The sequence below is a fragment of the Chrysemys picta genome, chromosome 13 (genome assembly GCF_011386835.1).
Source record: "Chrysemys picta bellii isolate R12L10 chromosome 13, ASM1138683v2, whole genome shotgun sequence".
NCBI lineage: Eukaryota > Metazoa > Chordata > Testudines > Emydidae > Chrysemys > Chrysemys picta.
The window spans coordinates 4,258,912-4,271,091 of record NC_088803.1 but is presented as its reverse complement, the minus strand read 5'-3'; the positions used below and the strand labels follow the sequence as shown (position 1 = coordinate 4,271,091).

General features: G+C 49.5%; 1 long non-coding RNA gene and 1 gene segment (V, D, J or C); both read right to left on the bottom strand.

Annotated features, from left to right (window-relative positions):
- The window catches only part of LOC122173242 (Ig mu chain C region secreted form-like), a 1,717,225-nt gene that overhangs the window by 840,051 nt on the left and 864,994 nt on the right, over nt 1-12,180 (bottom strand).
- Nucleotides 3,988-11,779, bottom strand: LOC135975407 (uncharacterized). The gene is made up of 2 exons (XR_010592426.1): nt 11,028-11,779; nt 3,988-6,418 (listed from the first exon to the last, which is right to left on the bottom strand). It is a non-coding gene; the product is annotated as an uncharacterized LOC135975407 (long non-coding RNA).

The window sequence follows — 12,180 nt, the reverse complement described above, 5'->3', positions numbered from 1 at the left end:
TTCTCCTGTCTCTGTGTAAACATCTAAGTTGGGTAAATTCCTCGGAACAGGAAAGTGGAGGTGATGGACAGGGATTGGTAGATTCCCCTTTTTTCTCTCTTTTCTCCTCTGCAGATTTTGGTGATTGATCCCATCCAGCAGTGAACTGATTCCAAAAGCAACAGGGCAGGCTTTTGTCTGAGCTCAGATCGGCTTCCCCTCACTGTGTCTCTCCCACAGTGATACCGGGCGGTGTCCTTGGGTCTCAGGCCGGTCATTTGCAGATTCAGCAGGTTGCTGGGGTTGTCCCTGGAGATGGTGAAGCGTCCCTTGAAGGGCTGTGCATAGTTGATGGTAGTTGAAGTTGGGTGTATTTCCCCTGTGCAGTCCAGTCCCTTCCCAGGGGCCTGTCGGACCCAGCTCATCCTGTAGTCGCTGAAGTCGAACCCGGAGGCTTTGCAGGAGAGGCGGAGAGAGTCTCCGGGCTTTTTCACACCCCCTCCGGACTCCACCAGCACCTGGCACCTGACAACTGCAAATAATTAAAAACAAACAAACAAACAAACAAACAAAAACAACAACACAGAGGTCCCAGCAGACCTGGCTCCTACTGAGGAAGTGGGTATTCACCCTCGAAAGCTCATGCTCCAATACTTCTGTTAGTCTATAAGGTGCCACGGGACACCTTGTTGCTTTTTACAGATCCTGACTAACACAACTACCCCTCTGATACCCGTGGAAACTGTTGCAATGAGAAGGAAATGGAGCCAGAGTGGCATGTTCCGGACTGTGGGGTTTTGCCTGGCACTGCACAGACACTGGGGGGCGGGGGAGGATTCTTCACCTGGGGGGAAGGGCTGGCTTTATAGAGGAAAATGAGTGAGAGAATTTGCATCACCTGCTTTTTATAAGAGGAAGATAAACTCTAGCCCCCTAGTCCATTGCCAGGAATAGCAGGGTGAATACCCGCTGAGAGACAGTTCAGAATGACCCCTCCAGTGTTACTGGTGGCATCGACGTAGTGAGGCTGTGATATTTTTCAGCTACACGGTGTAGACATCTAGAATTGTCAAGGAAGACTCAGGATGTTGTTGGGGCTGAGATTACTAAATGATTTGGGAACCTAAATCCTAATCCCTTTAGCTGAGATTTAGGCTTCTAAATTTGTCACTTCTGAAAGTTGGACTTTGCCTCCCAGCTCACTTAAACTGTTCCCCATCTGTCCAATGAGAATTATATTTCTCTATTTTAAGATTCACTGATGAATCTTGCCTATTTTACATAGTGCAGTGGCGAGGGCCTTAAAACACCCGTTCTAGATTAAACTAATCATGTGGGAATAGAGGATATTGACAAACACCTGAATTTGGCAGCTGTTTCTATTTCAGCTATTCAGCTCTTACTACAAGACTTGTGGGGTATGCCAGATAGTTAAATATTTGTATGTAATCACATGCTGATGGCCCTTTCAACTGCCTCTGTCCATGATGTTTAGGGCAGGTGAAAAACCTTCCCCATTATCGATTACCATGTCATCTGTATTGCCGCTTGAGGTCAAAATGGCTTTCCAGGTTTTTGTTCCAGATGTTTCTTTCTTGATCTCTCAGAACATTCGCTAAGAACTGACCTTGTTCCTGTGACTTCAGTGGTTCCTCTCTTTGCATGAATTAAAACAAGGAAAAGGCAAATGGCAGGTGATCACATAGGGACTGACGGTGTTTATATAACCTTTTAAAATCTTTATTTATAAGTATTTTAACAATGTCGGCCCAAAATTACTAGAGCAGCTCTTTGAGAAAAATATCCAATCTTCATCTACAAGTTGTCAGTGATGGAGACTCCACCACCATCCGTGGTAAAATGTGCCCCTGTTTAATTATTGTCACAGATAAAAACTTCTTATCCAGTATGAGTTTTGTGAAAGTGAAATGAATTATATTAAAGAAATAGAATGAATTAAAGAATGCTGTATGTACCTTTAAGTAGAAATGAGAAATGCTGCAAGCCAGGGGGGCAGGAAAGCAGACATTAACTGCTTAACTTGCCACTTAAAGGCAATTGGTGAAGCATTAGTCTTAGATCGATAAGAGTTAACAAGGAAGCAGGATATGCATATTGTGCTCCATGCATATTTTACAATTTTGCTCTCTCTGTCCCTTTGTTTAGTTCACACCCTTTTATCTGTATAAATAAGACTGTTTGAATCTTGCATAGAGGCTCACATTATCTGAATGTATTAGCAGAGCGCTGTGCTAATAAAACAGAGTGGTCTGACAAACTATGAGTTCTGAGTCTAACTTTGACAGTTTGTCATTTAAATTTTCTACTGTTCAGAGGGCCCAAGGGTAGATCTCTGGACCACTTATATCCCTTCAACCCACTGCTGAGCAATTAAGCCTTGTATTGACATCTCTGCCTAGGGATTGAATTGATCCTAGAGGGAACAAGGTAGCATAGACCTAGGTGAGTAGAAAAAGTATGTGATATTCGTGAGATGCCCCAGTGCATTTCTCCCTCTCTCCTCCCCTTTACTCTCTCTCTCTCCCTCCTTCACTTTATAATTCTTTCTCTCTCTTCTCTATGTATCTCACAGATCTACAGACAGAAGAAATGACGGCTCCCGAAATCCTTCATTTTGCACATGCAAACACAGTTCTGTCCTCTTGTGCCTCTGTTATGAGTCTGACACATATTGCCATCATTGGGGACGGAATCCCAGTCCCACTGAGCCAAAGGGAGTTTTGCCTTTGACTTGAATTGGACCCGGATTCATCATTTCACAGCTCAGGCACTGTAACTATGTAGTAAATGTAAGGGGACTGTTGCCCCCTTACTAACACTCAGTGGGGGTGTTTTGGTTGCTAGCTCCCAGCACTAAAAGGGGAGGGGTCGATGAGAAATCAGGAACCTGAGACTGACAGTCCCCAGGAACAATGGGGAGAGGCCAATGCTCCAGATCAGCCTGATTGACAGGGCGGGCAGCTAATCAGCATGACAGGAGGCCGGGGGGCCCCGTCCTCCGTGTGAACTGGAATGGCCTGGGTCAGACAGAGTGGGGCCGAGCTAAGGAGAGAGCAGGGGCCCGAGCTGTGCTGGGAGCAGAGCTGCAGCCCCAAAGCCAGAGGGGCCAGAGAAGCAGCCCAGGGAGCTGGCGGCCGAGCAGCAGCAGCAGCCACCGTGCTGAGGCCAAGTGGAGCTGGAGCTGGGGCTGGGGCTGGAGCTGGGGCTGGAGCCGTGTGCAGTCCGAGTGCGGTGAGCAGCCAGGGAGAGCGAGGGGCGGGGACCCTGGGCAGTGGGCCCAGCACAGGGAGACGCCTCAGCCAAGAGGCTCTGCAGGCCAGACTTGCAGGGGGATCATAACCCCGACCGGGCAGGGGCGACGCTGGGAAGAAGGGTCCTGCCACCTAGAGCCTGAGAGCGTGTGGACACCGCCCGAGCAAGTGTCTGACCCGCAGCGTCCCTGCAGCACAGCCAGGGCCTGAGAAGGAGCCTGGGACCTACAAGGAACAGACTGTGAACTGCCCTGACGTTCCAGAGACACTGGTTGTGATGTTCCCGGCCACAGAGCGGGGTGACGTGTTTCCTTTAACCTTTCCCATTTTTCCTTATTCTTTCTTCAAATTAATTGTTAATTAAACAACTTGTATTTGCTTTAAATTGTATGAAATGATCAGTGGGTCAGGGAGGTGCCCAGTGCAAAGAGAGTACCCCGGTGACCACAGCAGGGTTGGGGGTCGAGTCCCCCAGGAATCCTGGGCCCAGCCTTTTTGGGGTTACGAGGACTCTGCCAGACAGGAGAGTGGCAGGGGAGCCCTCGAGGGCAGGGAGGCCTCTGGGTAAAGGAAGTGGGACTGAGGACTCGGATCCTTTTGCCAGCCCACTTCACCAGGGTAGTGCAGAAGCCAGGAAAGTTCCCCACAATAGCGGGACCATTCCCCCTGTTAGCCAAATGGGCTCGTTTCCCCCTGGAGCTGCCCAATTACCCCAAGGAGGCACGGGAGTCTAGAAGACGGCTTCAAGTTCTTTATTGATCAGTCAGCTGAGCGGGTGTCCCCCTCGACTCATGCCAGAGGGAGGAACACACCTTACAAGCGTAGAGCAAGCCTTTTTATACCCAGTAACAAATGACTTAACGTGCATACATTCTGCTGACCTAAGGAATTTTTAAATTCCTTTCTAGGGGTATATAGGATACATCTGTTGGGGCCCCCTTGACTGATTGCTTTCCAGGGATAGGGGTAAATGGGATACATCTGTTAGGCCGTAAATAGGATACTTTTGTTGGGCCTCCTTGATTGATTGTCTTGCTATACGTTCATATACGGGAAATGGAGCTGTGGCCATGTGGAACAGCTGGGATAATAGGCGAGTATTTGGCCTTTGCTCTAACAAGGTTCTCCCCCCTTAAAAGCATTTTGAGAGCCCTATGGCCCCCAATCCTCAACTTTAACCGGTTGATATAGTGCCATCATGCGTTGGCGTACAATTTGATTAGCCATTCGTCGGACTAATGCAACTACACAGGGAGCAAAGCAAGCTAGGGATAATAGGGTTGTAATAAAGAGTATAAAGAGAAGAAGGCCTTCTCGGAGCCATCCCAGTTGCGGTAACCAGGACGTGAACCAGTCCGTATTCCACCCACCCCATGCTTGGACCGGGACGTGGGCCAGCTTTCTCATTTCTTTTGTTAGCTGTTTTACCGCCCTTCCATTATCATCTATTTGTAAACAGCAGTTAGATTCGTTTAATTTTGCACAGATTCCCCCTTCTTCTGCCAGCAAATAATCAAGAACTAGATGGTGCTGGTAGAGCACATTTCTCATCTGAGTGGACTGATCGGCCAAAAGATCGAGAGCTGCAGCCGTTTGATTAGTTATTACTTCTAAAATGGCTTGCAGCCTAATTATCCGATTTAGGTTGTAAATGGGCTCCCTTGCCCCTGAGATCCATTCATTAGGATTCCATGTAGCTGGACCATAATGTTTTATAATTCTCTCAGGGGGCCACTCTTGAGCTCCCCACGTTTGGGAGCTTCCAGCGGTTAATGCGGGATCAACGGACCGCTTCTCCCTAATCAAGTCGTCATATACCTTAATTTCTAACTTATTTCCCTGAATTTGGGGTAGTAGAAAGAACAAGGGCCTAATGTACCCAACATAACATATTCCTGACCAATTTGGAGGCAATCTCCGATATGCGTGTTGCCCACATATCCAGTAATGGCCTTTTAGGGCCCATTGTCCATTCGCAAAGGGGCCATCCCAGGTCTCGGGGTAATCCTCGGGGCCCGGTTCTTCATAATACAAAGGGTTACCCATCTCCAAGGGCCCCCCTAGTACAATAGATGTACCGTCAGGATTGCAGTATTCACATTTCCATGCCCCAGCCCCTTCCCTCCAAGCACAATTACAACCAAATTTAGGGCTATTGGTAGTAGACCAAAAATGGTTAAAATGGGTTACCCGAGTTCCATTAGAGTGTTGCCATGCCCACTGATACCAGCGTACCACGTGGTCCTTACTGGCGGTATTATCTCGCTGGCAACTTAGAAAGAGGGCATCAAAGTACCCATCTTGTCCAACTGCCTTACAGCCTTCGCCGGTATGATGTTGGAAGGAACATCTTACCCAGCTATGATTAGTGAGTTTCACATGGGTTTGGTTCCATCGTCCTTGATATTTAGAACAGTCATACGTATGGCAGCTAGGGTGATCATAGCAGTCAAATCCTAGAGATAGAGTCCAGTCACATCGGCTTTTGCCCACATACACCCCTTCTGGTTTTGTTCGGTTGAGACAAAGGATCCCTACTTCAGAGGAATAGAGTCGCCAAGGGCTACTATCCTCATCCCAAACTTCTGTTCCTTTGTGGACTATACTTAAATTACTAATCCACCATTTGGGCTGTACCGGCTGGGCTACCCAAGGCCATTCATCTAATTCCCCTGGGCCTCCGCACACCCAACAGTTACTGAGGTTAAAGGACTCTGCTATGGTCTCCCCTAGCTGTAAAAACCTATTCTCCCAACCATAATAGTGGTGGAAGCATATAAACAAAGATATTAGCAGCAATTTCATTATCTTTTTCTAAACAGTCCCTTTAGTCCGTCCAAGTACTGGTACTCCCAGGTAGAGTCTTCACCTGTGCCACCCCGGGCGTCCGGAGCCGGGGTGGGCAGAGGGCCGGTGTCCTTTTCTGCTAGTTCAGTCTCCGGGCTAGGGCTCAGAAACCGCTTTACCCGCGTATAGTGAGTCCATTTGTCACTCCCAAGAACTTTAACTGCCGCCTGGCTGATGAGCGAGACAGTGTGCGGGCCGTCCCACCGTGGTGTAAGGGGGTCAGGCTTCCACTTCTTGACAAGGACCTGATCACTGATCTGGAACGGGTGCACGGGCTGATCCAAGGGAAGGGCCTGAAAAGGCACTGCGTATCGATGTAGCTGTAACAAGACAGATTGCAGCCCAGAGACCTGTTTCCATAAGGAGGACTTCCCCATTTCCCAGTTTACATCCTCCTGGAACCCCGGGATAAGGATTCGGGGAGGGAACCCGAAGACCAGTTCAAAGGGTGAAAGCTTAAGACCCTTACGTGAGGCCCTCCAAATGCGGGTAAGGGCGAGCGGTAGCGCATCAAGCCACTTTAAACTAGACTCTGTGCATAGTTTAGTGAGGGTATCCTTGAGAGTTCTATTCATTCTTTCTACCTGACCCGAGCTTTGCGGCCTCCAGGGGGTATGCAACTTCCATTGTATACCGGGTGCCTGGGACACCTGTTGGACCACTTGTGAGGTAAAGTGGCTTCCCTGATCAGATTCAATCGTTTCGGGGAGATGGAATCGGGGAAGTATTTCATGCAACAGGGCCTTAGTAACAGCCCAGGCCTGGCAATGCCGGGTGGGGTAACACTCTATCCATCCAGTAAGCTGGTCCACAAATACGAGTAAGTATTTATAGCCCCTGCAAGGGGGCATTTCTGCAAAGTCAACTTGCCACTTTTGGAAAGGGAATGTGGCCCAGGGCCGGCCTCCCATTGGGGCGGGAGGGCCACATCCCTTTTGGTTGGTTCGTTGACAAACAGGGCAATTGCTAACAATTCTCTGGCCTGAAGCTGTGATAAATCCTCTCTCTCTCCACAGGGTCCCGTGAGCATGTACCCCATGTAGGCACAGCGACTATCAGGATACAGGTTAATAGTTTTCCCAGTCCCCAACCGGAGAGCCTCAATAAGAGCCACTAGCTCCGCCGCTTGGGTGGACAAATTAGGGCTGAGTTTAAACTTGTATATTCCTTTGTCCTTAATTACTACTGCTGCTCCGGTAAACCGCTTGCCATCTATCACATAGCTGGACCCGTCAACGTACCCTTCAATTTCAGGGTTGGGCCACGGCAAGTCTGAGAGATCAGGGCGGGGTTTGGTTTCCTGTTGCAAGACTTCAATACAGTCATGAGTGGGGCTGGTCTCATGGGAAACCCGAGGGTTGGGCAATAGGGTAGCTGGGTTGAGGGAGCTAACTGTCCTAAAGGTTAAGTTAGGGGCTAGCAAGAGCCCTACTTCCTATCTGGTATGTCGGCTGGGATTTAAATGCTTTTCCCCAGCGCCTGTCCCCAGTATTTGAGGCACCCCATGGGGAACCACAACTTCAGTGTCCCCTCCCAGGGTCAATTTTTCAGCCTCCTGTACGAGGAGAGCGGTCGCTGCAACGGCCCGTAAACAGGCAGGCCACCCCTTGGCGACAGGGTCCAGCACCTTTGAGCAGTATCCAATGGGTCGCCAGGTTGGTCCCGACCTTTGGCACAGAACTCCAGCAGCCACCCCTCCCCTCTCATGAACGTATAGAGTAAATGGCCTCCGAGGGTCTGGGAGGGCTAGAGTGGGAGGCTGAACCAAGGCTTCCCAAGGGGGGAGGGATAGCTCAGTGGTTTGAGCATTGGCCTGCTAAACCCAGGATTGTGAGTTCAATCCTTGAGGGGGCCACTTGGGGATCTGGGGCAAAATCAGTACTTGGTCCTGCTAGTGAAGGCAGGGGGCTGGACTTGATGACCCTTCAAGGTCCCCTCCAGTTCTAGGAGATAGGATATCTCCATTAATTTTTTTTTTTTAGCTCTCGAAATGCTTTTCCCATCTCCCACGTCCAATGGAGCAGACCTTCTTTAGTTAAGGATTCATACAGTGGTTTGGCTCTTGCCCCATAGTCAGGGATCCAGAGCCGACAAAAGCCAGTCAATCCCAGAAAAGCCCTTAATTCTCGGGGGTGCTGGGGTTGAGGGCTATTAAGTATAACCTGGATTCTTTCTTTACCCAGACTACGACTTCCTTGGCACAAATGATACCCAAGGAAAGTGACCTGCTGCTTAACCAGTTGGGCTTTTTCCTTTGAGACCTTATACCCCTGTGCCCCAAGGTAATTAAGGAGCTCTACAGTTTGCTCTTTACAGGCTGCCTCTGTTTCAGTACTTAAGAGCAAATCATCGCAATACTGGACTATGTTACATGAGGGGTGTCTAGCCAGGAATGGGGCAAGGTCCCTTCTTAACTGGCTGCCAAAAATCTCGGGTGCACAGGTAAGTCCTTGTGGGACAACGGTCCAAAGGTATTGAACTTTGTAGTGGGTATCTGGGTCCTCCCACTCAAAGGCAAACAGTCTCTGCTATTAACTTGTTAATTTGTCTTAGGTCCTGGACCAACCGATACTGCCCATTAGGCTTAGGCACTCCCATTATCGGAGTGTTGTATGGGGACGTGCCTTCCCTGAGCCACCCGCACTGCAGAAAACTTTTGAATCAGAGGTTTTAACCCGATTCTAGTGGTCAGCTTAAGAGAATATTGTCGAATTCGGACCGGGCTGCTTCCTTCCTTAAGGGAAATATGCACTGGGGAAGCATTCCGGGCCCGACTGATGCCTCCCTCCTCCGCCCAAACCTCAAGGTTAACCCCTGACAGCTGGCTCTCTTCATTCCTCCCCCGGCATTCCGGGAAGTGATTTCCAGCGCTTATCAGGGCCATCAGGTAATTGGAGGACTGCTGCTTAGGGAGTCTAACTTCCATAGTCCCTTTATCAAACGAGATTTCTGCCTGCAGTTTAGTAAGAATGTCTCGTCCGAGCAGCGCGATGGGGCAAGAGGGGCTGCAAACGAACTGGTGGGAAATTTGACGGTCCCCTATTTTTACTAGGAGAGGCAAAGTTTTTTCCAAAGCTGTAGTTTGTCCCTCAATCCCCTGGACTATGACACGTCCCCGAGCTCTATCTCGGGGAGCCTTATTAAGGGGGAGCAAACTAAGAGTGGCCCCAGTATCAATAAGGGCTTCAATTGGGCGGCCCTCCACTTTAATTTTTACCGTGGGATGCAGGCTGGCAGCTTGTGCTGTCAGGAGGGGCCGCTGGGTCCCCCGACTCCCCCTAGGGGGAAGACTCCTCCCCTGAACGTCCTGTACTGTTGTAGAGGATGGGAAGGGACGGTGTTTTATCTTTACGTTCCTTTCCCATGGCCTGTCACCGGGGGCATTCATTCTTCCAGTGCCCCTCTTTCCTACAGATAGCGCACTGATTTCGACCCAGGCAGGGGCCCCGCCCCTTCCCCGGTGGCCCTGGCCGTCCCTTAACTTTGTCCCCCCTTTCTTCATATCCTTCCCTTAGGGCCATGGCTAAAATGCAGGCCCCTTTCTTCCGAGAACGGGGGATTCTGTTGCTTCCAATTATATAGATCACTAGTGGTAAAGGGAACATATACCATAGTGAGATTGCCCTCAAGGGCTACAGTTTCCCGCAGTGGACACAAATAATTCTGTTGCAGGGGCCCTTGGAGTACCGGGCCACCCTTGCTCGATGAGCTAATAAGGGTAAACCGAATATCCCCAGGGTTATAGTCAGATGACAAGTTCCACTGCGTTTCGGAGCTCTGAGTGTCACGGGGCCAGTCTTTCTCCTGGTGTGGTTAGACACCTGGGAGCTCAGAGAGATCGGAGGGGGCTCCCGTTTGGAAAAGTCCTGGTTGCTTGGCTCACCCCTTTCAGTTGAGGCATTATCCTCAGAGGAGGGGGTGGGGATTTCAATTGAGGGTACCGGAGCCGGGAGGCCGGGATGCAAAGGGGGAGGGGGCATAGGATCAGGGGCAGAGGGAATCACAGCCTGCGGACAAGATTTCTTAACAGGGGGACAGGGTTTCCTAACAGGGACACGGGCCATTAAGGTCTTAATAGTTTGTGATTTACATTTCTGTAACCATGGGGGAGGATTGGCTACGAGGCCCTGCCAAATATCTATATAGGGATATTGGTCCCAATGCCCATCCCGGGTCACAATGCTATGTACTGCTTGTACAATTTCTGGTTTGAGTGTCCCTCCCTCGGGCCATTCCACTCCGAATGTTGTCCATTCAAGAGTACAGAATTTCACAAGATTGTCTTTACATAACACAATTCCATAATCAGCCTGGCGTCTAAACGCCTTCCAGTTATCCAGCATACATCCCAGGGGCGTACCGGAGAAGGTGTTTTGTCCGGACCCCATTATGCTTTACCCAGGGGTTTGTTCGAGACAGAGGTATCAAGGGGGTTTTAGGGATCTAGTTCTAACTCAGATATCCGCTGGGTCACGAGGTTCGGCTGACCCCCCTTGCAATCAAGATATCCTGGTCACCGGGTTTCCCCTTGCAGGAGTCTTGGGGCGGCTGAAGTCAGCTTAAGCCTCAGACCTGTCAGCGGCACTCACTCATCTTTCACACAGATCCTTTAATCAGTTACAATCTTGGTTTCCAACACACCATTAAGAGGAGAAACAAGATTACCCTTCCTATAAACAAGAGTAATCCCTGAGGTTGCTCCAAGTCCCAGTAATTGTTAAAAACGGCCCATGGACTTGTGGAGTTAGTTACGTTACTCATTGGCCATTATTTGCTTAACCTTTAACCAAAAACACAACAACAAGACATTTACAAAGCTACAATAATGTTAACATACCTTCCCGTATACAGGCTGCCTAGGGGATTTCCACCGTCCAACCCACACCTCGGGGGCGTTATTCCTCAAACCCAGGAGGTAAACGCACTTACCGCCCGAAGTGGCCGCGTCCGGCAGTCAGACTTCCCCTTCTTCTGAAGCCGTCTTGCTTCCGTGTCCTTCAGAGTTCTCTTTAGAGAGGACGCAGCCGCCCCGGCCGATTGTGACGATCCGAGGCCCGAGCAAACCAACCGCTCGAGGTGGCCACTCCTCGGAATCGCCCTCGGCCGTCGGTCAGTGCCCTCTACAGGGAGAGAAGTCCTTTCGTGGTCGCCATTTGTTAGCCAAATGGGCTCGTTTCCCCCTGGAGCTGCCCAATTACCCCAAGGAGGCACGGGAGTCTAGAAGACGGCTTCAAGTTCTTTATTGATCAGTCAGCTGAGCGGGTGTCCCCCTCGACTCATGCCAGAGGGAGGAACACACCTTACAAGCGTAGAGCAAGCCTTTTTATACCCAGTAACAAATGACTTAACGTGCATACATTCTGCTGACCTAAGGAATTTTTAAATTCCTTTCTAGGGGTATATAGGATACATCTGTTGGGGCCCCCTTGACTGATTGCTTTCCAGGGATAGGGGTAAATGGGATACATCTGTTAGGCCGTAAATAGGATACTTTTGTTGGGCCTCCTTGATTGATTGTCTTGCTATACGTTCATATACGGGAAATGGAGCTGTGGCCATGTGGAACAGCTGGGATAATAGGCGAGTATTTGGCCTTTGCTCTAACACCCCGCTTACATAAAGGTAGCTGTGCTGGAATGGAGCAGTCAGTGTTTATTAGCTCTCTCCAAATTTTGTGTTACTTCAGGCCTGGCTTCTTCAAAGCTCTCATGTGATTCCCCTGCTGCACTCTCCCCCTCACCCCCACCTTTTCAGTTAGTGGCCTAACTTCTGCAGAAATGGGTTGAAGGAAGGAAAATGATGTGAAGCTACATATTGACACCGCTTGTGAGACAGGTGGCGTCCTGCCCAGTTGTAATCTTGAATGTGATTTCAGTTTAAACAGATTTATTGAAACACAGAGGCGCAGAATGACTGTCTGACACATGAATTAACCACACCGCAGTGGTGTTAACTTACTGTGCCCTCAGAAAACCATGATTACTTTTAAAAAAGGCAAATTCTTAATATGAGACAATCTCTGTACAAGGTGTATTTTATTGCGGATGGGCATGTGCAAAAAACTTGGAGTTTGAATAAAGAT